Consider the following 27041-nt stretch of genomic DNA (forward strand, 5'->3'; position numbering starts at 1 on the left):
TTATTTCACCTGAAAAACTGAGCAAGGAACCACAAAAGAAGCCTTAATCAACCACTGCCATTTCTCTAAAATTTTCAACCATTGCAGCTCCACCGGTGATACCAACAGGGGAGTGCTTGTGTAAGCAGGGGGTTCATTTGATATAAACCTGCTTTGAATAAAGCTAGGCAATCCAGAACTTGAAGTGCAGGAAGATGGTTGGAGCCCTGTTTTCACTAGCAATTCCACTACTGCAACAGGTGGAGTGAGAAATAGTGGGAAATTTTTGGAAAAAATCCTAACACAGACACCCCCCTAGATACTTTACCAAGAGCACATTAAATGGCTAAACGAACTTGTGCTTTTACCTGTTTCTATGTTAAGCATGAACCCCAGTGTGCTGGACTTCTCTATGGCAAGTGTAGTCAATAGATGGACCATGGGCCAAATCCAGACCACCAAATGCTTTTGAAAGGACCGTGAAATCTTTTTACTTATTATCATTATTGTTATTGCAGTGTGAAAAATGTTTCTCTAGAGTCTGGACCTTGGCTATACCTTAACCAAGAAACGTAGATCTTGAAAAAAAAATTGACTACCCCTGCTCTAGGGCATGCAATATAATTTCTCACCCAGCAGTTGCCCAGAATGCATTTCCCAACCTTGCATCTCAGTCACATGTCTGGTAGCTGCTAGACAATTTGCTAAATATAGGTGTGAAATTTACAGGACAAGGAGGTGGGGGGAAAGCGGGGAACCAACAGCTTTGTGCAGAAACACCACTGCCGACACTCTTACCAGAAGCAGTTAAGTCACTGGTTAGAACTTGAGAGGATGTACCTTTGAAAATATAGTCATTCAGTAAAACACATACAAGGCCATGTCTACATTACCAACGGTGGTTCATGCAAGTTACGCTGGCATACAGCTCCCAAAATCTGTACATCATTTGGGCACATGCGTGCCTGTTTCCTTGCGCTGCTGCTGCATGTACTCACCAGCAGTGTTTGAGAGTATGTAAAGTGCGGCACACCATGGGTAGGTATTCCAGTGTGCCGCACGCCATCACTGAATGCAATGCCTTTTGGGAAACACTTGCGATGCATTGTGGGATAGAAATGACTCATCCAGGGATCTCTGGGAGCTAAAGGTCAAGCTCCCAGCATGCAATTTTTCCATCCCATAATGTCACTCATATCCCATAATTTTATGCCTTTTTAAAAAACAATCCCACAAACCCACATGGTAATTTTGAGTCCGTCATCTCTGACAGAAGCATCGAGTCCACAGAGCTCTGCATTATTCTCAAATATTACAAATTCAGGATGCGTGATTCTCCTGTATTCACAGACCCACAGGAAGTACTGTAACAATGGGAGACATGCTTATTTCTTCAAGGACAGTTAGCTGAGGAACATAAAAATAATTCAAGACTGTTGGTGGCATTCATGGAGCAGCTACAGAAGGGTCAAGCACCACTTCTGGGCCCAAGAAACAGGCATTGACTGGTAGGATCACATTGTGATGCAGGTCTGGGACAACGAGCAGTGGACACAGGACTTTTGGATGGCCACACTCCTAGATCTGTGCGCCAAAGCTCCCCCCAGCCCTTCGGCATGGGGACACCAGCATCAGAGTTGTTTTGATTCTGGAGAAGCAAGTGGCGATCACACACTGGAAGTTTGTAGTGCTGATTTGCTACTGGTCAGCAGGAAACCACTTTGGAGTTGGAAAATCCACACTGGCGGCCATTGTCATGCAAGCATTAGGGCCATTAATCTCGTGCTACACAGGACTGTGAGCCTTGGCAATGCTCAGGAAATAATGGATGGTTCTGCACCAATAGGATTCCCAAACTCCAGTGAGGCAACAGACAACATGCATATAGAATCATAATAATATAGGGCTGGAAGGGACCTTGAGAAGTCATTAAGTCTAGACCCCTGCACTGTGGCAGGACCAAGTAAACCTAGACCATCCCTGACAGGTGTTTCTCTAAATTGTTTTTAAAAACCTTTAAAGATGGGAACCCTGCAACCTCCCTTGAAAGCCTATTTCAGGTTTAACTACCCTTGGAGTTAGAACATTCTTCCTAATATCTAACCTAAATCTCCCTTGCTGCAGATTAAACCCATTACTTCTTGGCCTGCCTTCCTTGGACATGAAGAACAATTGATCAATGTCCTCTTTGTAACAGACCTTAACATATTTAAAGACTTAGCTCCCCACTCTGTCTTCTTTTCTCAAGACTTCAGGCCATGTGTGATCCACTATAACTCCCAGATCCTTTTCAGGAGAGACTACCACCTAGCCAATTATTCTCCATTTTGTAGTTATGCAGTTGATTTTTCCTTCCTAAGTGAAGTACTCTGCACTTGTCTTTATTCAACTTCATACTGATTTCAGACCAACTCTCCAATTGATCAAGATCGTTTTGGCACAAGTGCACTTTGTCACAGAGTACATCAACAGACAAGGCTACTTTTCTATGGTTATGCAAGCATTGGTGGATTACCAGGGACACTTCACCGACATTGTGGGCTGATCAGGGTACATCCACGAGTCTCACATCTTGAAGAATGTAGGACTGTTCAGAAAGCTGCAAACAGGGACATTCTTCGCCAACTAGTGGATTACCATAACAACACTGAAATGCCAACAGTGATTCTGTGGGACCCAGCCTATTCTCTGCTCCCCTGGCTCATGAAGCCATACATCGGCCACCTCAAAAGCCCAAAGGAGGGATTCAACTACCAGCTCAGCAGGTGCAAAATGACTGTTGAACGTGCTTTTGACAGACTGAAGGACGCTGGTGGTGTTTACTTACTAGATTGGAGCTCAGTGAAAAAATAACCTAATGGTTAAAGCCATCTGTTGTGTCCTGCATAATACCTGTGAGGCAAGGGGGAAAAAAAGCTGACGCTAGGGTGGAGGTAGAGCAGCTGTCTGCTGAGTTCAAACAGCCAGACCCAAGGGCTATTACAAGAGCCCCCCGTGGAGCTATGCAGCTGAGAGAGGCATCAGAAGAGCACTTTGTCAGCCACAGTCGTCTTCTGTGCTGGAGTCTTCTCTGGGCCTGGAGCTTTAAGTGCTGCTAAGAACTGTGTATTGTTTCCTGTACATTTATAAATGTGCATCTTTTCCTTCTAAAGCTATGAATTATGTGGTGCTTGGATTACATTTAAAAGTACTGTTTGCTTTGACTCCCACTATGTATTCTGCAATATTTGCTGTGAACTAAAAGATTTTGATTTTCCAAAAATAGAACTTTATTGAGCAGGAAAAAGTAACATGCAAAAAAACACAGGCAATGTTACACACATTTTTAACATAACAGGGGAAAACTTAAAGGAAGTAAACATTTATGTCCATGTGAGTAAACAAATGTCATCTGTGGTGGCCATATACACATTGACCTGTGAGAACCATGGTTGGTGTATGTGAAGCTGTGGATTTCCCTGCTGCCCCTCCTCCCCAAGCATGGAGTGACAGAGGTAATGATATGCCCCAGGATGCCATGTGGTATGTTGGGGGTACCGGGAATGGTAACCATGTATTAGAAAAGACGGCGAGTGCAGGGATTTTGTATGTGTAGGTCAATCAGGCTCTGCAGCCTTTGGGTTCGTCCTGGTACATTTCACATTCCTTGTCTTGCTGGGATTTCTGGGGCTTTTTTCCTGTCCTCTGTCTTTCTTCACACTGTTGGCCATATTGGCCCTCCAAGCCCTTTGTTCAAGATCCAATGCAGCCCTGTCTTTCAGGAACTCACAGAATGCGTCCTCACTCATCCTCTTTTTTTCTCCTCCTCATCAGAGTCTGGCATGCTGTGAGCGTGGAGGGGACACCCCTCAAGGCTGGCACACTAGAAGCTGCTGATAAAAAACAGACAGATAGATGTACCATTGGATTTACAGTCACAACAGAAAGGAAAAAAGTTTCAAAATTCCCTCCCCTTATTCCAATAAATATTTTTTTTTTAAAAAGAAATGCTTATATACACTTTGCCTTTGGAGTACTTCAGCACATCACTCTCCAGCCCCAGCCATGGTAAGTATGGGCTGCTGGGAGGAGGCAGGGAAATGGAATCTGTTGCATGAAGCTATAAAATTTCTCTACACTTCATGGGTACGGACATCAGGTAATGGCACTGAATACTGGCACTGTCTTCCACAGGCAGAGGTGATTTTAGCTGATATCTCATTCCTGAGTGTCACAGAGAACACAGCTGCACTGGCACACAAGGCTGCCTGGGCCTATAGGCCACTAGCCTATTTACTGAAATAGTGCTAGCCAAATTCATCGCAGAACGGAAAGGGAAAACCTCCTACCATGGAGAAAGAAATCAGGCTGCCATCCCTAGAAACCTTTGAGAAAGGATTGCAAAGTATCGCCATTAAAGTTTCAAAGAGATCTCTCAGGAGGATACAAGGGAAATCCCAATGCACATAATCAAAGTGTTCTGTGGGCCCCCACCTCCCAACTAAACCAACAGACAACGGGAAGCAGATGCCAACTCTACCTCTGTACCCCTACCTCATCTTCCACGAGTAATACAATGACAAGTCCTATACCTGTGTCTTGTTAACTTGGAGGTGGGCTAGGCACCATCTTTAAATGTAAAGATTGTAAGAAAAAGTGCATGGACACACTTACCTTCCCTTCCCCTTTATCAGGCTCATCTGTGCTTGCCTGGTGGAACTGACTAGATCGTGACAAAGTCTCAAACAGGTCCTGTCTTGGGGTATGGCAGGATTCCCCCACCACATCTCCCACTTCCTTCTCACTGTTCGCAGCAGGGATCTCGGTCTCAGGCTCCTCCAAGGTATCCACAGTGCTCTACAGATCTCCACCAAGCATGGCATACAGTTCTGTGTACAAATGGCAGGTCTGTGGCAAAGAACCAGATCTATTTTTGCACTCCCTAGTCTTGTGTTAGGCCTGGAGAAGTTCCTTCGCTTTCACACAGCACTGCTGATCCCTTGTCATACCCCTTTGTCTGTGTCCCCCATGCAATCTGCTCATAGATGTCCATGTTTTTACTTCTGGTCTGTAGCTGTGCTTGCACAGCATCTTCTCCCCATAGGCCCAGGAGATCCAATAATTCCCTGTCTACTCCAAGCAAGAGCATATCCAGTACTTATCTGCATGCATGAAGCTGCCATGATCAGTTGGGCAGTTGCACAAAACAAAGGTGAGCTGCTAGGTACACTCACGAAGGCATTTCAGACACACACGAAGAAGAAAGGGACTGGCTTTTGGTCTCTGTGGCCTCTGGGCAGCGGAGTTTAAAATTATGACCAGAGCAGTCACTGTCACAGGGAATGGGGCGGTGTGGGACAAGCTGCTGGAAGACTGCTATGGTTGACCAAGGTTATGCAGTGTCTACACTTTCACTACATTAACCTCAGTTGGTCAACCATGTCTTTGCGCTGCAAATTCGAGGGGATGTTTCAATCTACTGTATCGCTGTACTGGGGCATTTACGCTGGCCAGAGAAAAAATTGAGCGTAGCGTAGTGTGTAGCTTGTGATGAGGTATGTAATCTTCTACATTAGTAGTACCGAAACTGCAACACAGAGAGCAGCATTAACAACCTGTTAACCACCTAGAGGACATTGCTAATTCATATATAAATTCAGAATTTCTAGTCATGTGGCAGGAAAATAAGTTGTAAGAAAATGATTCAAGTGGTAAGTTTGGCCTCAATCTGTAGTTCTAGGAAGTGCTTCACCACGCCTCCAGAGCCACACTTTAGTCATGAAATATATTTTCGGTTATAAACCCTCCATTAAACTTGGATACATAATTCTAGTCATGTGATCATACTAGTTGAACAGGTCCAGGTGGCATAGTGGGTTAGTTAATGCACTCAGTGCAATACTTTGCAAAGCTGGGACATAAACCATTAGCTTTTTGAACACATAGGTACAAATCACTATTAAGCCACAAGCAAAATGAGTTTAGCAGTCGAATTCAAGTACACTGTGGACACTTTCATCACATCACAAGACCACCACGCTGGCCAGCACAATGAGCAGCCTCTGCTCAAGCCAATCTTAAATCTAATAATCAGGACAGGATGGAGGTGTTCTGGAAATTAACTTGAGGCCTGTACCATGCCTAGTTTTACCCAGTGCTATTCATCCCTCATTATATTGGGCACTAAATTCACACAAAATATGTAAAAGACTATAGAATTTTAAAAGACAAATGATTCTATAAAATGATAAATTAGAAGGAAAAAAACTCTCGACTTTCATAATTACAGGCTACTGTTCCGGGATAATTAAATGTAGAAACACGGAAGCTATGTACCATAGTGAAATCATTCAATAGTTTCAAAACAGAGACAATTTCTCAAAAAAAATCCCACCAACTGTAAGGTGAGATCAGACATTACGCCAGAGGGAATTCTGTGCCAAAAAATTAAAAATTCTACAAAATTCTGCATATTTTATTTGTTAATAAATAAATGTGGAGGCTCCAGCATGGCAGTGGGGAGCACAGGCCACTGGCTGCACGGAAATGGGAGATCACTCTGCAGCCATCCCCCACCCACCAGAGACACGGACTTGGCAGTGACACTGCACCCAATCCTGACACAAGGCAGGGCTTGCCCCAGGAACACCACAGGGCCCTGCCCCTCCATGCCAGGAGTACTAAGGGAGAGAGACACATGGACAGAGCCTCGCACACCCAGCCCTGGTCCCCGATCCAGATGTGGGACAAACAGGCTCAGCCCGGCAGGATCCAACTGTGGAGAGGCTTAGTGGGGGGGGGATCCAGATGTGGGGTGAGAGGGTTCTGTGTGGGGCAATCTGGGTGCAGGCAGCTCAGTCGCAAGTCCAGGTGCGGGGGGCGGGGGCTTGTTGGGGAGTTCCGCGTACAGGGGGAAATAGAATTCTGAAAGGGGATCCAGGTGAAGGTGGTTGGGACTCAGCCAAGGAGGAGTGGGGGGAGATAGGGCTTGGCAGGGGCGTCAGTGTGGGAGGCTCAGGGGAGGAGTCAGGTGCTGGAGGAGTGGGGCTTGGTGGGATGGAGGTCCAGGTGAGGGGGCTCATCAGGGTGGTGCAGGGGGTGGGGCTCATAGGGTGAGGGTTCAAGTGCAAGGGGGCTCAGCAGGGGCTGGTCTGCGTGTAGGGGAGAGGGACTCTGATTGGGGGTTTGAGTGGGATGGGGCTGGTCTCGATATGGGGGGGTCTGGATGCAAGGGGATTGAACAGACGGGGGAGCAGATCCCCACACTGACCCCTTCCCCCACGACAATGGGGGAAGAACTTCCTGCATCCAGGTGAGGTTCCTGAGGGTGGGTCTGACCCAGCCCTGGTCACTTCTTGCAGAAGGAGAAGTCGTCCTGTCCTCCCCTGCCTCCAGCCCAGCTGGGACTAGCAGCTGAGTCTGGCACAGGGTAGGAGCCACCAGTTAGGGCATCCTCAGCCCCGCTCACTCACCCCCTCCCCTGTAGTGATTTCTCTCTCTCTGCTGGCTGCTCCAGGCTGCTGGGGCAGGGTGTGTGACCACTCTTGTGGCTTCCCTTTATTTCCCCGTCAGAAGTCATTTTTCTACAGGGAAGCAAAGAAATCTGCAGGGGACATGAATTCTGCACGCATGCAGAGGCGCAATATTCCCTCAGGAGTACAACGTGAAATCTCTGTCCCGTCTGCAAGATGGATTTTTAACAATGAAGGATTGTGAACAGGTCTGTGACATGCTTTTAAGAGACTGAAAGTCATTGAATGAACAATCCAACATATAAGGCTCTGGGTTGACAATAGGTCAGCACAAAAAGGATCAGGAACTATATACACAACTCTAAATGAGGAACAAAATATGGACCTTTTTCACACTATGAATATACATAGGGCAAAAACATCGTCGTTCTGCTCTTTTTTGCTGAAATATAAAAATTGAAACACATTCATACTTATATAGGACAGTAAAAAAACTGTGCATTTTATTAAAATCACATGACATGGTTTATTAAATTTGTACAAGAGTATCTTCAAAGATTGAAACTTCAGAGAAAGCAATCATTTGCTAAATGTAAGCTTTAAAGGTAAAACAAGCATAAAAATGTCAAGCTATTTGCTTAAAAATCACAAAACTCTCTCCTACTACAGTAACCTAATCCACCTCAAATTCAAGTCTTTAGAACTGCTCTCCATGTGCTATAGGACAAAAATCACCAGTTCCTGTTATCCAAGGAATCAAGACCCAATTAAATCTACTCACCACCGTCCAGATTAGCCTGTTTTCTCCAACAGTCATGTAACCTCTCCCATTAGATAAATATCTACAAATTCAGTTGAGATTTATTTCTGGTTAATTCTTAGTTTATACTGAATAGTGAGCTCCCCTAAGAACAAGCAAGAACAAGAAGATATTTCACAAAAACCCACTTTGAAAACTATACTAAATGTAGAGAATATCAAATAAGTATTTTAATGTATAGCATTTGAACATCACCAGGGATGAGGAGAAAGAGGAATGAGGGAAAGTATTATATGATGGGATGGCCACTGGATGCCAAGCTCTAAGTCCATTGGAAATGTTCATGAACAGCTAGGTACAAGCTAAAACCTTTTTATGGCATTGACCAGGTTTTGCACAAATCAGTTGAATTTGTACAATAATCCATACACAACTTAATCCAGACTGCCAATGAAAAACTCAAAGTAGCAGTATTTTAAGGAGTTAGGTATTATTTCCAAGAGACAAAATTCCCAGTGTTGAGTCCCAACTAAGCACTTTGTTTACTTGTTTACAAATATTCAGTAATGTGTTCCACAAGATCAGTAAATACATATACCACACACACTTTAAAAGCCATTAAGAAAACTAAAAATACAAGTATGTCTTGATCAGATAATTCTGAGGTAAATTTCCTTTGGCCACCCATCCAGCACTAGATTAACTGTTGCTCTATTTGTGACAAATAGTTGGTATTCTCTACAAGCTCCATAAAAGCAAACTCGAGACAAACAACTACTGGGTGCATTCCACATGTAAAATCCACTGCATTAACAAGTCAATCTGGAAGAAAATGACACCAGTGTTTATGAAGCACCTCTTGCCTGGTCAGCACTCTCTTGGGCTGAAAGGAGGTGTCCATGACTGCAATGCAAAGCACCTTGTGGAAAGTCCCATATTTGGCTTTATATTTTCTGGGTACATCAAAAAGTGTTTGTATCAGCAGTTTTTCCCAAAGTCTCAATTCCCTACCATAACAATGCAGACACAGAAAAGGATGTGCTAAGACCTGATCACTCCAAGTTGCATTAGTTTAACCAAAGTTATTCTTTTAAAGCGATTCAGTTAAGTCGTTGCAACTTGGTGCATGGGCATCGTAAAAATCAATGTAGACCTGTCTTATGTCAGTTCAGTTTCTTCCTATAAATTTAATTTTAAGCTAGTAAGTATGTCCACATCGGAGTTTGCACCAGTTTAGTGAAACCAATGCAAGCCTGAGTGCTGACAAGCACGAAGATTTTCAGCTACAAAATGCTAATAAATACCCTTATACATATTATTGCTAATGCACCAATTATGAGAGGTATGAAAGAGCTAAGTGTTTCAAAGCTTTAGTATCTTCCTAACCTGGTACAGAATTACAACTAATCTCCAGTCAAGACTATCGCCAACTATGTTCAAAATGACCACAGAGCTGTGTACATAGAGCAAGGTTCTGTTGATTGTATTATTTAAACAACAGGTGTTTTTTAAAAGTATTGTTGAATTTAACTATTGTGGAACTCCCACAGGAAAACAATGTAGAGAACAAAAAGACTTACAGTGAACTTTGGCGTTTTGGGTAGTACAGCATGTCCTTAAAAAGAAAAGCAGCATGTAGCCAAAGATGATTCTGTACGACAACAAAAAAGGTAACAAGACAACCAATTGCTGTACAGCAACTAGCTAAACTTCACTAGCTGTAGAGTCAAACCCAAACTTCTTGCGTTTGTGCTTTGTTACCATAATTTATACTCGTCATTACCAACATGTTTTAAGAAAACCAAAAATATTTACTTTCATCATAAAATACTTATTCTCATCTTGTGCATTAAGCGTTCATACCCCTTGGAAGAGAACTTTAGGGCCGAAAGACCAAACGGCAGTCTCTTGTGCAGGTGCTACTGTGTTCACAATTTATTGTGCCTGCCTTTTAGCACCCAGAAGTAGCTGTGCACACAAATCCCACCATATAGATAGAGCTAAACACCTGATTTTGCAGACAAAAATCCACACAGGCTGAGCTCCATTTAAAAATCGGAAGCATGAATCAAATTCAGTTTGCTTTTCCCAACAGACTGTCACATGCTTGATCACAAACAGAAGTTACTCTCAACAGTGGAGCATCAGATTTTTTCCCCCCACTTTGTTTCCAGATGCCACTGTTTTTTCAGTATGCATTTGCAAAGAATTTCCCTGCCAACAACTGATTCTCCACAGCTACCCCTACTATATCCATTCACGAAAGAGCACTCTTTCAATTTAGACCAGGATGTACTTAAATTCGCTTAGCAACGGTGGCATGTACTATTATAAAGAGAACAGATACAATGTGAAATATTAACAGGAACCAAGAAGCCTAAAAAAATATTTGTTTTGGCTTTTTTAAATGTGCTTTAGATTGTGTGGCTGAAAATAATATGCTTTGAATATATAAAACCTAAAAATAATGCAAAAGAGGACAACGCAATTTCTTTTAAAAAACACAGAAAGCAGTAATATACTGAAACAATACAGCAATTTTTCATACAGTATTCATAATTATTTTATTACACCATGAAAGGGTAATCAGAATCCGAATGATCCAATAATCTTGGGGTGCTCGCTCTTAACTCCTTTACATCATTAACTATAAAACATAGGCTGGCTGGGTATGCCAGCTCTAATTACGATATTCTAATATTAAACATGCAGTTTAGAGACATTCCTCCTCATACATACAGTCAAACACACACAGGCTCTAAGGTGCCACAAGTACTCCTGTTCTTTTGCAGATACAGACTAACACGGCTGCTACTCTGAAACACACACCAAAGATTACCTAAAAGCATTCAACTATTCAGTGGGAACTGCTGTGTAAGAATCTATTCCCTACTCTACCCTCCAAGGAATAGCTTTATTATCAGGAAAGGGAAATCTGATTTTTGGCTCCTTTGTTAGATTCCAACAGGAAATGGAGCAAATACAGTATATGTTTTGGCTGCTTGTAAAAGTAAATTCTGTAGGGAATTGTTACTATATCAGATTTAAGGAAAGGGTGTTTTGGTTTTTTGTGTGTGTGTGTTTTTTTTTTTTTAACACTGCTTGAGGTATATAGCCTGTTGCATTTTGGCTCAATCACTTTTATACTGTCTTGTAATACAACCACCTGCTGCGGAAACTCTTAGTCATCAGTCACAGACTAAAACCAAAAATCTTCACACTGTGGATAAATACAAATAAAGGAGTTCTCAGGTCCAACATGCGCTGGGGGGGGGGGGGATATCTACTCTCTGCTGGGTTTCTACACTTTTCAAAGTGAGAGTACCTATGAAAAAAGATGAGCTGACAACAACAAAGAAGCTGTGAACTTTCTCAGGGTCAAAGGAAGTAACATGCTGGTCCTATTTTAAGTAAATATATAATTTTCCTAGAACTGATTAGGGAGGTTTTAGTCCCCTAATCTAATCAGGAACAAAAGAATCCACAGCCACAACTTCAATACCAGATGTAGTAACCTTTGGCTGCTATCATTTTACCAGCTAGATGAATCATGGGAGAGATGATAATGTTTAATTTAGTGGCTAAAATACACCCCTCACACCAAAGGCCAAAACCTTCCACACAAGAGGGGAAAAAATACCACTGATTTAGTGTTATGAACTCTAACAATGTCTTTATTTTTAACATTCTTGCAGAGTATTCAATTTTCCAGACTTCAGGTGCTGCTATATGACATGTAATATTGAAAAAACTACAGCTTTACTTCTCAAGAGTATTCCGATCTCGACAAAAAAAGGTGTCTGTTTTACAAAGTAATCACTATGTCAAACTAGGGCTGTCTTTTTGTTGTTTAATAAAGGATATAAGTCTGCAACAGACGAATTTAAAATAAAGCTCTGCGTTACTAGGTAGAAATGCTGCAACAGACCTAGATTAGGATTAGTTAGTTTTGAAAAATTGTGTTTCCCTTCCCTGTCACATACCATAGTAGACCTTATCTTATTTTTGAAAAAGGAACATGAAAATCTGAAGATATCTAACTATTAAAAAACAGTTCAGGTTTGCTGTGTAGAACTTTAGATTGTTGCCTCTGAATTATATCCATTTTCACAGAAGAGCTTAATCGCACTGAATCATTCCTCTGAAATTTGCACTGTTATTTCCCCCTTGAGGAACTGTGCAGTCGCATTGCTAATGCGAAATTTACAGCCCTCATTTCCCCCGTGCTTTTGCTAACAGTAGGAAAAGCCAGAATTCTAACCCTGCTGTCATATGAGAAATGTATAGTTATAATAAACAAAATTCACACATCACAGTCAAATATTATTTATCCCAGTAACCAAATGTTTGTGCAATCACCAGGGCTTTTTGTTGGCAGAGCTGCATAAAAGTTTCCTAAAGAAGTCCAGCTTGTTTTAATCATTTACATTTTTCAACATTACTTGTTCTTGCTTTGCATTCAAAGGTCAAAACTCAAACTGCTACCTCAGGCAAACTTGGGAACAAATACTAATTGTTGTGAGCTCTTTCAGTGAGAACTTAACCTTTACTATCATTCAACCCCTGTTACACAAGGATTCACTGATAAACTTTCAAACAGACATAAAAGGGCAGAGATAAATGAGATCCAGTTCACACTACCGTTTGTATATCATGAGTCCAACACAGTTTTCCTGACTAGCACCAATATTTGCCTTAAGATCCATGTTATAAAACAGTGTTGCATGTTTCATAAATCTCAGGAAATACTAGAACGTTTGTCTATAGGCTAGTGTGGCTTGCAGAGTTCTTGGAGGAAGGGGGGTGGGGGGAAGCCTCATCCATGCTGGCCGGGGAACCATATTAGAACCTTAAAACATGGTTATTCCACTGTGGCATGGTTGTAACCTTAGTGAGACTCCAGATCAGACACTACAGCAAAAATATATTACACACACACATATACACACACACACTTTATATGGAATTTTGAATATGTATATTCCTAGAAAGACTTTCAAACAAGCAATATATGGTGTTTCAGAAGCAGGAAGAAAACCTGTTGAAGAGCTGGCGATTTTTAAGAAAGGATAAATTCACTTGAGAAAGATGGTTGTGTTTTTTCTAATAGGGAGGGGTTGGAATGTAGGCTTTCTAAACAAGAATGTAGCCATTCAGGGTTTAGGAAATATAAGCAAAGTTCTTACTGAGAATGGATAACTTCACAACACAAGGGCACCTTAAATATCTTGAATACATACCGTTACTAAGCTATCAGAGATTCTTTTGAACTAGTATTTATTGAAGAGCAGTTTACCATGTAAGGGACTATTCTTTAAAAACTTGTCAGGGCTCAAAACAAGTTATGGACTTAGAACACTGCCGCCTCTATCGCCCATTTTAAAGTTAGTAGATAACTCGATAGGTCAGGAGCAAATAATGCTTTTTACAGTGTTCATAGCTGTATCTGGAGGCTTTTGACAAATACTTCATCAAATATGCAGGCCACATTATTTTATTTTTTAAACAGGCCAATACATTTTATTGCTTGTATGGAATATAGGTGAAAAGAACTGACCCAGGTTCAACCTCTGGTTACCCGGGATATTTACACATCAGTGTTGAAGATTAAATAACAGTGGCCCTAGATAGGGCTTTATGTCCCAGATATGACAAGTTTCACTCATTTTAATTCTTCTCATAACTACTGTGCAACTATCCATTTTCCTGCTTCATTGTCTTAAGGGTACATCTTCACTGGAGGTCTACAAAACTATTTCTGAGTTACTGTGTCATCCCTGGTACTGCACTCACCGATGAGATTGGGACTTCTAGGGAGCATATTCTGAGGTCCTTTTGCTGCAGGAAGTTGAGACGCTATGATTCTTTCCCAGTGATTTGTGGGACAACTTGTCTGTCCTTCTGGGCCCACAGAGGGAACTGGTGAACTATGAGCACTCAAAGAATTTAGCCAGCCTCCTCGCTGCAGAGTAGGCAGGTTATGAGCCTACTGAAAACCTCATTCAGCATTTAGTCTCTAGCCCAAGGGTTCTCAAACTGGGGATCAGGACCCCTCAGGGGGTCACGAGGTTATTACATAGGGGGTTGGAAGCTGTCAACCTCCACTCTAAACCCTGTTTTGCCTCCAGCATTTATAATGGTGTTAAATATATTAAAAGGGTTTTTAATTAGTAAGGGGGGGGGGTTGCACTCAGAGGCTTGCTATGTGAAAGGGATTACCAGTAAAAAAGTTTGAGAGCCACTGCTATAGCCTCAGATGACCCACCTGTGGCAATGCAATTTGGTCAGCTCTAACTTAGCAGCTGCCTCCTGGGAATGAAGGCCTAGCTGGTGTCCCAACACTGGGACAATTCCACCTGTACCCTCCTCTTTCTGCTTAAAAGGCTCAATGTGCAAAGTTCTCAGATCCTCTACTGATTTCCCTTTAGGGAATACAAATATTTCCCCTTGGAGAAATATTGCAAATACAAGCTCCCAAGTTGATGTTTATCCATTTTGTCCAGTGATTAACCAGCTCATTTTCCTCCTTCCTTCTTGTATTTTCCCTAACCTGAAATAAACAGAAAATAATAAATTGTAAGCTTGGATTTTGCTCCGTCACTTTTGAATCTGTTAGGGTTTGTTCAGCAAGTATTTGGAGTGTGAACCTCAGTTTGCTGATACTGGGGTGCAACTCCTGCAGCAACTACACCACTGTGGCATTTTGGGGACTACCCAGACCAGTAAGGGATCCTGTCACCACCTGCCCTGTAAATCTTAGTGGCCTTTGTGCTGTGCATGTATGGTTCAATTCCCCAGTAGCCAGCCTACAAGCATCAGGTCTCACCCTGGCTCTCGCTAGTTACTCCTTGCAGGGTGACACCAACGGCCCTTCCAGTCCCAAGCCTCTCCAAATACGTCCTCCCTGAGTTCTTAGTTACCAGAGACTTGGACCGTTTCCCTCTGGTTCATCACCTGCAAAGATGTGAAACCCACTTCCGAGATATCAGCCTACTTTGGCTCCCACTCTCCATAGTTTACACACCAGAGACCTGCTTGTGGGAAAAATAAAAAAAAAAAAGTTTCTTTACTAGAAAAATCAGATTCAAAAATAAAATAGTAAAGGAAATAAAAAAATATACAGGTTACAGAGAAACCCAAAAACGCAGCCTCAGGTTTTATGCTCTCTTATTAGATAAAATCCCTTTTCTAAGGCAAGTTATCTATTGCCTTAAGTCAATTTCTCAGCATACCCGTGAGCGGACTGAGCCTTCACGGACAGCCTCCAATTATGAGGCTGTCCCTCAAGGTCTAGATTTAAAAAAAAAAAAAAAAAAAAAAAAAAAAAAGCTTAAATCAGTCCCAAGCCTGTTTTTAAAAAGCTCCCCACCGCACCCCCAGTCCATGGTGACTCATGTTTATTCAGAGTGGGGAAATTCCCTCTTGACTTGATAGCCAGGGATGTCTCAATGTCTTTCCATTAACTCTATTGGTCCATCACTGTATTTTCCTGGGCAGGACTGTGGATCATTACTTGAAGCTGGTTTCACATGAACACCTGGCTGGAGTTGCCTGTTCTCGCTAACTACTCAACGCCCTGTTGTGAGTTGTAGTAGAGATTATGAACACAGTTTTCTACATACACAAACAGATTCATAACCACAGTCTATATACATCTTATGATGGCAACGAAGTTCAGAACATTACAAGGTTTCATAAAAGACTTGATATACTTTTATAGTACAGTAATACAGTATACAATCAGTTGCTTTAACTGCTTGTTTGGGGGGTTTAAATCTTCTATCCTCCACTTGAGGTATCTGGACCATCACTGTCGCACAGGCCATCTGAACATGGGTTACAGCACCAAATGTTGGTGAGAAGATTGTGTGTGTGAACAGGAGGGAAATTAGGAACAACACACGAGTAAAAGCCCTTAGTATTTTGATGAACATTCATTATTTCTCCAAAATGTTAATGGACCATAGCCTCACTACACATTCAGCTCTACCACCTGCATTTTCACCCTATTTGCTATCAGTTAATTGGGTCTGAGATAAAGGCACCACATTAGATGTATGTTATAAACAGATTTCACAAGTTTGCTTTTACTGGCTGTTCTTCCTGCTTCCGATTCAGCCTATATACTCTTATCACCACAAACTGCTCTCAGTTCCAGGAACATTCTGACAAATACAAGAACTAATGTGTGCTCTGACCGACCAAAAAAAGATGTCTTAGGCCTGGTCTATACTAAAAAGTTAGGTCAACCCAGCTACATCACTCAGGGTTGTGAAAAATCCACACCCCTAATGGCATAGTTAAACCGACCTAACTCCAGTGTAGACAGCATTTGATTGATTTAAGAATTCTTGTGTGGATTTAGCTACCAACTCTCAAGGGAGATGGATTACCTACGTCAACGGAAAAACTCCTCCCATCGACATAGGTAATAATGTTTTCACCCCTCGGCTCACATCTACACGGGAGTGCTACAGCAACAGGGCTGCAGCACTGCAGCTGTGCCACTGTAGCATTTCAAGTGTAGACAAGCCCTTAGTAAAAAACACACTGCGTTCACTGAAGAAGCAATGCATTGTCTGTGAGGGGCAACATATTTAAAGCATGATTAACAAACCTCATATCCTTGTTGTATTGCCCCCATTTAAGAATTTACTAAAAGAACCCAAGCAAGTAATTTAACAGTAGACCGAGACGGTGTTTCTACACAATCACTTTAGATCCTGAACATAATCCATAATGAAATTAAGTTACTGAGTCAGATTCACAGCTGATGTAACTAAAGTAACCCTATTGGGTTCATGGAGCTGTGACAATTTACACCAGTTGAGGACTTGGCCCTTTTAATCCAAACTACATACAGCCTCTACACTAAGGGTAGTGCATTCTCCATCTTTATACAGATATGGCTTTAAAGGATTCTTTAACAGTGTAGAAGAATATTTGCCTCAGCAGTAATTCATCCACAGTACAAAACCACTGACCTTCTGTGACATTACAAAAATAGATAGTTCCTTCTTGATACTCTTAAGCAACACAATAGCTAGCATAACCCTTTGACCCCAAAACAGGCAGGTTTATGAGAAGTCTATTAATACCTGGCTTCTTGTTTTCTTTCCTCCCCCGCCACCCCAAACCAAAACAAAAGGTCTCTCACAAATGAGCTATTAGCTACTGATACTATGAAACAAAAGGCTGTCTTGTCCCATCACATGAATAAAAATGAGCAAGGAAGGGTTAGAGGATCCACCAAGCAATTCTTTACAACCTCTAGTGTATGATACTCTACACTGCAGAGGGAAGTCAATGCATTCTGACATAACAGCTGTACACAGTTACATTAATTAAAATAAAAAACTAGTCCACATAATATACAAGCTATTTACTGAACTTCAGTGAAAGTTGAAAGAACAATATCTTTAAAGATGGATAATTTAAGAACAAGTTGACTAGTTATACTAAAGCCAACAGCATAAAGAAGATATGCAAGTATTTGAGAAACAGTCACAGCTATTTAAAGTAAAACAAAAAAAACACTATCTACTATAAAAAACACACAAAGGAAGTGGGATAGATTACGTCAGCCCTTGCCTCAATTCATAAATCCTAACCACAAGACAAGAGAAATTCTAAACTGCCTTTCACTGGAAACTGCTTAAAGTGAATACATGCAGTTTAAGTCTTAAAATATGCTATTGAACAGCACTCGCTGATGCATCACTTTCAACAGCCACAGGGGAAAAAAATGGTGTAATCCTAGTCAATTCTATCATGCAGCCAGATCAAATAACATTTCAAAAACTGGCTGCCAAACACCCAGCCTGCCAGAGTACAATAAGCACTTGAGTGTGCTGGACTCAAAACCACCTTTCACTGCTCCCAGAGATCTTTATAACATAGTTTAAACACTACTAAATTACAGGGTTGGAAAAAAACAAAAAAGCTTTTAAATGTTGCTCCCACACAATTCTTCAACTTGCTGTAAAGCATCTAAAATGTCTGCCTTGTGCTATTTTACTAGGCAATATAGCTATTCAAACATGTGTTTAAGAACAAAAATCTGACAAAAATGCAGATTGAGCTGCAAGTCTGGAACTAATTGCCCACAGATCAATGGCTTTACATTGAAATAACGCTGCCCTGTCTGTAGAGTTTTAAATCCTATTTACTTTAATTTTGAGTTCCCAGAAGGAATCCTTTGCTAGAATGTAGAATATTTACATTTAGACTCCACGAATTAAGGGTCATATTTCTGTTCTCAACTTTTACATATTTTAGAAGTCTTAAAAAATCTGACTAATTTTAAATTAAAAATTAGTCTCCTTGTCAACTGCCATTTTCATTCACATACAATTAAAAAAGAACCCCATATGGCTGAAAGGAAGCCATCCAGTCACACAATACCCCATGCAGTGTAATGCCACATGTACTCAAGAAAGGCTTAAAAACGGATTGTAAAACAAAGTAGAGCTGGTTTCTTTCTCAAGAAACAGAAAGTGGTCAAGCAGGTCTCCCTGTCACTTCATCTAAGAACAGGGTTTGAGCAAACATTATAAAAGAACCTTACACCAACCACTGCACCAATTAAAATTTAAAAGGCATTCCAAGACACTCCTGCACCTTAGCAAGTGGAATGGAAGTGGATTTTCAACCAAGCAAGGAAACTTCATTCTTCACCTCACTTGCGTATAATAGTTTAGACTCAAAACGTTTGCTCTGTTTAGCTAACTTTGTTAGATTAAAAACATACAAAGCAAAACATTCACCTGAGAAAGAGAAACCTGTGGCCTTAAAACACTCTGAGCTTGCATTCTGGGTAGGGTGACCAGACAGCAAGTGTGAAAAATCGGGACAGGGGGTGTGGGGGTAATAGGAGCCTATATAAGAAAAAGACCCAAAAATCGGGACTGTCCCTATAAAATCGGGACATCTGGTCACCCTAATTCTGGGCCAGTAAAACCTATCACATCACATACCACGTTGATCCAACTTTCCTTGAAAATCTGGAATATCCGGGAGGGCAAAAATAAATGAATAAAGTCAAGAGTTTCTCTATCCAGGTGTTTTCTGTTGTACAGTGAGAGTGGTTTATCATCATCATTATTCTATTTTAAGACTAGTAGGGTGACCATCTCAACATTCTCCTCCGAATAGAACTTCATTTTGTGTAGTGCCTTTCATGTACCGTTAACTATAGTTACAGAGTTAAGCAGTAAATAATCCAGTGTGTAAAACCCACACTCTGGACTCACACCCATAGCATGACCTGCAGCAGATCTGAATTCCTTCAACTATAGCCCACTTACAGGAGTCAAAAGCTGCAGCCCTAGCATCCAAGGACTTCAGCCAGGACAGGGTGCAAGGTTCCTGTCCATCTCAGCAGCCACATACGACAGCCCACGCCCCCCCCCCCCTCCTTTGCGCTGCACACTCACCCAGCCAGCCTTGGGCTTTAAGCTTTGCAGTTCCTGGAGGAGCCGGACAAACACAACTTGTCTGCAATCCTAGCAGCGGCTACAGCCTGACCCCTGCGGACTTTGTGTTTCTTCTCCGGAGCCTGCAGGACGGGGGCTGCTGCGGTGTCCAACAACATGCAGGAGCATGCAAGGCCCATGGAGGAGAAGAGGGAGGGAAGGAAGGCAGGTAGGAAAGGGGGAAGGATAGGGAGGGAAAGGAGGAAGGCGGGGGGGGGGGAGAAGAGGAGAAATGCACTTGGTGAACAAAAGGAGGCCCCCTCTTCTTTACTGCAGAGTCGCTGGGCCAGGCGGAGGAGAGAGCAGCATTGCCCGCCCTGGAGCCTGCCTGCCCGCCCTGGGTGCCCAGCCAGAAGCCCCCTGGCTTGCTGCAGTTGGCTCCCCTCAGCACATGCACACTGAGGCTCCGAGTCCTCAGCTGCTCGGCTGCAGACACTTCCACATGCCTCTGTGACCCAGTCTCTTTTCTTTTACCCAGACACCAGGAGGAGGAAAAAAAGAGACAGAAGCACAGCCTCCAAAAGACAACAGGCGGTGGAGGGGAAAACCCGGAGCGGAGTCCGGCGGCAGCAGCTCTGGCCATGCACAGGCACACAGGGAGCAGGTTCAGGCTGCCTCTGGTGCTTATCCCCCCAGTGCAAATTACACAGGCTGAACACACACACATTCCAGTCTCCGGCAGGGTTTGATGCTTGATGCCTAACACTTCAATACACAGACTCAGCTCTCTGTTCGGTCTTTGGTGGTGGTGCCTGTCCTCCTCCTGGCCACACTCTCCGCCTGCCACACACACACACACACACACGACTCAGTTCTCCATGCTACTTGTGCTGCTCTCCATACATCTTTGGCCATATACGCACGCACGCACCTCCACTCTCCTTCTGGCTGATGCTCTTGCCTATCCTTTCCCTCCTCCCCACTCAGCCCAGCCGGAACCGAGCTGTGTGATTGATGGAAGCTCTTTAATAGCGTGGTCAGCTAGAAAATGCATCTGCAAGCAAGATATTAAAGAGGCAAAGCATCCCCGGGAGTGATCAGCGGCTCACATCCTAGAGCTGCAGCCAGGAATATTAATGAAACAAACCTCCTTACATCTACAAATGCAGATCAAAACACAGGGGGGTGGGAAAAAATGCAGATTAAAAAAATAGAGGGGTGGAGGGAAGCACACACAGAGCATTTGTTCCAATGATGGATAAGAGAGAGACGCCTCTCTGGTGTCACATTAGAGACATTTCTATACAAGGATTTTGTTGTAGTTTATTCAACCAGTAAGCCATTTTGTTAAAATCCTCTCCAACCCCCACTCCTCTTTTTCATAAGAGACTAAAGCTACATCTGCTAAGCAAGGCACCTTTTAAATTTGATTTGATTGAAATTAATCTAATAGTGAAGAAATAAATACACACTCCTACCATGCAGCTTTAAACAACGTGATACTTAGCTGCCAGCTTCAAGTATCACCCCCCACTCCCGCTTAATGCGATAATAATAAAATCTCGCAGCTGCCTAAAATGACCAACTTCATTTTGGAGCACAGCCCTTTAGATCTCTAGTTCAGAATAAAATGTACGACTACCAAAAAAAAAGTTGTTTATGCAGTCCATGAACGGTGGCAACAAACAATCTCTTTTCTGTCAAATAAAGGGCTTAGCTATATAGTAATGATGTTTTATCTTTAACTAAATGACTGACGCATACACCTCAGTACTGCTTTACAACCCCCACACACCAATAAAAAAAAAAAAAGATGTCAAACCAAAGTTCATGATTCCTTTTTTCTATATCAAGTCCCCATGAATGTCAAGTATTGTCCCCGGCCTTGTTTTTCCCCCAGATATTGTATATTGTGTTCTGATTTGTATTTTTTCCATAGGCATTTATATGGTGTTCATCACAGTAGGGTCCAAGTCTTTCTCAAAATAAAAATGTACAACCTTATAATTTTAAATTCTGTCCTTGCTGGAAATAGCTTCCTAAACCACCAACACAGCTAATGCACAAATAGCTGATGAAGTACAACACCCTTGCCACCCTGAAAGGCTGCTGTGATCAATACAAATTGAAGGTGGTGTGTAGTGCAAGGTTGGCTCTGTTGCAAGATCCATTGTACATTAGCTTCTCAACAGGAGCCCATCCTAGGGGGAAATGTGCTGCTTGAAAATAAACTTCATAACCAAGTGGCTTTGTGATAACTCCACACCCATCAGAGCTGAAATCAATCCGCAAGTACAAAGCAACCACACTGCATTCATTCCCACTTCAATTTTCTGATCAAGTATGGCCGGATACATGGCAAACCATGGGAAGTAGCTTATTTCTCCAGTGCCCACTTAAGAAAATGTTTGCTTTCAAATGACATCCAAAAGAGTTTTCTTGCAGTAAGCCAATGCTAAGTTCCATTTACATGAAATATGTCCCATTTTGCTGGATTTTCAAAGGCACCTATGTGATTTAGGCGCATGAATTCCAATCACTTAGGCACCTTTGAAAATTTTTTAAGGCATTTTGGAATCAGTTTTCATGAAAGATGCCAAACAAAACAGTAATGGTCCAGTGAGAAGAGCAAGATAGGACAATTGGGTTGTATTCCTGACTCAGCCACTGATTTACTGTGGGATCTTGGAACAAGTCTTAACCTCACCGTGCCTCAGTTACCCCATCTATAAAATGGGTCTAGTAATTTCCATTTGTACATCAGATATCTTTGGATGACAGGAGTTAACTGTGTTCCAAGTATTAACAGGTTTCACAAACTAACTGACCAATGCTCATAACATCCCGGTGAGTGAGGGAAGCATTATCTCCATTTTACAGATGGACATATAAAACTGCTTGCGAAGGATCATGTACAGTGATCAGAGCACTTACCTTCATGGCAATTCTGTTTCATTTGTGAAAAATTGATCTGAGAATTAAACAACCCAAACACTATTTTGTAGTAGGTGCTGTCTCTCTTCTTCATATTCCCCCAAACCCACTCTCTAATCAAGGCCAAAGGCTTTTATTCAATCTAGTTCTCTCAGTTGGCGGGGGCACAATATATTAAACCAGTCAAGAGATTGCTTTTCAAACTACACAGTGTAAAAATTCAAGGCAGAAGATCTGCAAATGGGAAACAGGGATTTTAAAAGAATATACACAACAGCAGCTCGCTGTAATCTGTTTGTTTGTTTTTTCCCCCTCAAACATCATACTCATACATTAGACAAAAATCACTAGAAAATATCCTATGGGCAATAATCCTGCACTGGCCTGGAGAAGATGAACTAGATGACCGAATAGATCTTTTCCGTCTGTAGTTTCTATGATTCACACAATAGATTATTTCCCATTTGCTGTCTTTGGTCCAGTTTGCATAATTTCCCAGTGTTGTGCAAAAGGAAGACAACTCCAATCCATACAAAATCCAGCCCGGATTTCACAGGAGTCTCCATTTATCAAAACAACCCTGTCATGTTGAGTACCATTAACAGATAATGAAAGGAGACAAGGGATGCAGTTACAAGCAAAGCACTCGGCATTCTACAGGCCTAAGCATGCAGCCAAGTGAGCTGACATCTGACTTTATTATAAGCATTATAATTAAATAGAATACCTAGTTTAAGTAACATTACGGTTGTGACACAAGCCAACAAAAGCTAGGAAATTCAAAGATAAGGCTTTGACACCCTGTCATTAACTCCTGCTATTGTATAAGTGTTGTCTTCTGTGTGTGTCTCTCACACTGCTTGAATTAACTGGAAAGTCAGCCTTACCTTCCAATTTCCCAACTTTTGCTGGTTTCTGTGGACACTAACATTGTATATGGCACCTATGTGCTTCAGCTTGTGAAAGATCAAGCACTTAACAGGGCAGAGTGACATAAAGTGTATTTTTAAAGGGCTATAAAGGTGCTGCTTTCTAGACACACTTCATAGGACACAAATAATTCATAACCTCTTGTGAGAGCTTTACAAAATTTGAAAAACATGAAATACAGATATACCCCAAGGCCACAAGATCTATAGTACAACTGCTTTCAAAATTTCTTCTGAGAGATTTAGCCATCATCAGGTATGCATAAATATTTCACCCACCCACCAGGCAAACTGCTCCAAAGAAGCTGTTTATGCTTTGGCAGGCAATCTAATCATGAAAATACTTGATTTGATCATATAGAGCACATAAGAAAATTTTAATAATGCGTTTTTAAACATAAAAACTAAAAGGTTTGCCATATAACATTTAAAAGCACTCTACACCTACACAGTCCAGTTTTTGCTTTTAAAAACAGGTTCCACACACTGTCTGGTTGGTGTGAACTGTAACAAGCAAAGGGTGTTAAGCCCATTTTCAAGAATAACTTGATCTTGACTGTCTTCTAAAAGAAGGTTTAACGTTCTTTTGCCTGGCTCATATAGGCAACAAGCATAACACAGTAAGTCCATGTTAAGCTGAACCTATTTTTGAAAATTGATTTAACTAACGTAGCTTTTTCAGGACTTTATCTACACCAGGCTCTCTTGCCAGGGTTTTTCCATTGTTCACACCACTGCTGGTACTGCACCAGTATTGTTGCAGGTCATTTTCCCCGGGAGGAGCGGGGGGGGCAAAATTCTCACCCCTACTAATACTTGGTACATCCCCAATGGTAAGAACAACAATTGGAATTCTAAATGGTTAAAAATAAGCCCAATATACAGCTAGCCTAAGGCTGAAATATTACAAGACAAAAAAATACTTATTACAGCAGTTAACTGCATACTTGTGACCTCATCCAGAGATGGAAATGGCTTGGCTATTAGTGCCAACAGATCCAAACCATAAAAAGTGCACTAGACACCTCACATCAGCATGCGTTTTGCAATGGGTGTTGAAAAGTCTGGCACTGTTTACTGTAGGAAGCAAACTTTTCAATCCTGTTTTTGTGAGCCAAAAGTGACCTACCTTCTTCACCAGTTGTCAGTAATGGATCTTAGTATAAAGAGAGCTGAGGGTAGATGGTTTCACAGGTCTTGTTAAGAGCTAAGTATTGCTGTCTATATTCTGAGCAAGTTTAGAGAACCTGAAATGCCAGGAAGTTACCAAGAATCTTGTCTAAACTAGTAATGCTGCCAGTGGAGCTGTGCCAGGGGTGGTGAAGAGGACAAGGTGTGTATGTGAGGGGAGGGCGGCGGGGTGAGAGCACGATCCACTAGTGTAGATCCACTAAGCCACAGCATGCTGCATCCATATATGCTATGATCTTGTTTACACTGTAAATAACACCTATGGGGAACCTAGTTTCAACAGTATCATCAGCGGTCTTGTCCTAGGCCATAGCACAATTTGGGAGATGCTAAAACATGATCAGAGTCCCATCTCTGGTACAAGATGGAAGGGGGTTTTGGCTAGATCTCTAATAGGACTGCTTGTACGGCAGAGGCAGTTCCTAAACCAGGACACTAAAATACCTTTTTTTTTTTTTTTTAATTTAGTGCACAGCAGCCAATTTTTAGATAAGCCATTTTTCTACCTCCTTAGAATTCCCAGATGGCACCTGTGTTCATTATGGATTATGAGCCTCCACAATTTCATTTTTTGAAAAGCACTCTTAATTATGTGGGGAAGAGACCACCTGTTAAACCACTCAGTATCTTGCATTCCTACAGTTTAAAAATAACTGACTTTTTTTAAAATTTCAGCTTTTGAATAGAGAAAAAAATACCTCTCGTTTTGTACTTATACTTTTGCACACCCAGTACAAAAACCCTGAAAGTAACCGTTAAACTTTGACACCACTTTGATACTCTGAGAAAGAAGGCCTTACCAGACAGGTAGAAATCCCAGAACCGCAAGTGAATCCTAACCTCATTTTCAGCCAATTAGACCTTTCTGTTCCTAAACATTCTAAGTACTTATCTTGCCGTAACTGTCACCTGCTGTTTGAATATGGAATGTATGGAGTGTTTGAAAATCATGTCTGTGTGCAGTGTTCAGAACGTGATTTTACATCATCTCCTAACTCAGAGAACGGGAAGACTGAGAGGAAAATTGCAACTTAAAACATTCTGCAATAGCAATAGTGATCGTGTATCAGTATTTACCTGTCAGCTAACAGGCAAAGTGCTATTACCTTTGGCTTAAGGACCTGTGAGAAGTATTGAAACAATTACTAATGTACAGACTGCGTACAAAGAACTCTAAGGGCAGTCTGGTACATTAATTCCATCTGAGTGTCTTTGAAATCTCCTTCTATATAAATAAGTGATTATTTTACTTACTCCTATTATTGCCATAGGAAGAGAAGACGACAAAGTTCTTTCACCAGAGAGCTTATGCATACTGACAAGGTATCTTACATACTACAGGTTGAACCTCCTAGTCCGGCACCCTCAGGACCAGTGCCGAACCAGCGAATTTGCCAAACCACAGGAGGTCAATGCAGAGAGCCAGCGGATCTCCATAGGCACGGGAAATAGGGGTGCTACAGCACCCCCAGGCTTTTGTGCCCTGCATGGCCCCCCCACCTGGGGACCCCGATGCTGCCCGGGGGCCTGGCCACTGGCCCCCCACCCACGGGCTCCAATGCCGGCACCAGGTTCTCCCCCTCCCTCCCGGAGCTTGAACACTGTGAATCAGCTGTTCGTGGCGCTCCGGAAGTGCTGGGAGAGAGGAAGAGGAGTTGGTAAGCGCGGGGCCGCCAGCACGCAAGAGGCGCAGGGGGAGGGAGTTGAGGGGAGAGCTTGGCGCTGGTGGATGCTCCACACCCACTAATTTTTCCCCAGGGGTGCTCCAGCCCCAGAGCACCCACGGAGTCGGTGCCTATGCTGGACCATGGATGTTGCCGGACCAGGGAGTGCCGGATTAGAGAGGTTCAACTTGTACCAAGTTTTAAGACTTAATTTGAAGCAAAAGACCTTTCTGTTAAGATATACAAGAATGAATTAAACAAAGAATTTCCATAATTGTTGTCCAGCCTTTATCAAATACTAATTTTTGGTTACTGGGATAACAGTCTGTCCATCTTGTCCACCTTTTGAGGTCCTTCCCCGAACACTCCTACTGTTAAAAGCACTCACCCACAATTCTAAGCAGTTGTCTGAATTCAAAATACACTATGCTCTTAAAGTATGGTAACTAATCCAGTTTCAAAGTTATGGAAGTGTTGACCAGAACACTATCACTTAAGATTTTAATCTTTACTTTCTGAGATTTATAGCTATACTGTAAGAGTTTGAAGACTTAAACTTTACAGACATGCTCTCAGCTGCAATTGCCTTTTGTTGAAAACCCATATCTGAAAGAAAGATAGCCCAAATAAGCAGCTATTTACCCAAAGAAAAATAGCTAACTAGCATGCTGAGTAACCAGCTTTCAGGTACACACATCCATGAACAAAAACCACTGTTA

At 42.0% G+C, this 27041-nt stretch overlaps 1 protein-coding gene across 7 annotated transcripts in view; it reads right to left on the reverse strand.

Annotated features, from left to right (window-relative positions):
- Window positions 1-27041, reverse strand: part of RERE (arginine-glutamic acid dipeptide repeats) — a 396982-nt gene that overhangs the window by 295553 nt on the left and 74388 nt on the right. For 5 of the 7 annotated variants that reach the window (XM_034753088.1, XM_034753087.1, XM_034753085.1 and 2 more), the window contains exon 1: window positions 19626-19756. The exons of 1 other annotated variant lie outside the window; for it this stretch is intronic. The gene's annotated coding sequence lies outside the window, so the exon portion shown is untranslated. Of the gene's footprint in view, window positions 1-13983; window positions 14265-19625; window positions 19757-27041 lie in introns of those variants that run through there. One more of the 7 variants, XM_034753083.1, reaches the window with a different exon arrangement.

This window comes from Trachemys scripta, chromosome 19 (assembly GCF_013100865.1).
Source record: "Trachemys scripta elegans isolate TJP31775 chromosome 19, CAS_Tse_1.0, whole genome shotgun sequence".
Taxonomy (NCBI): Eukaryota; Metazoa; Chordata; order Testudines; family Emydidae; genus Trachemys; species Trachemys scripta.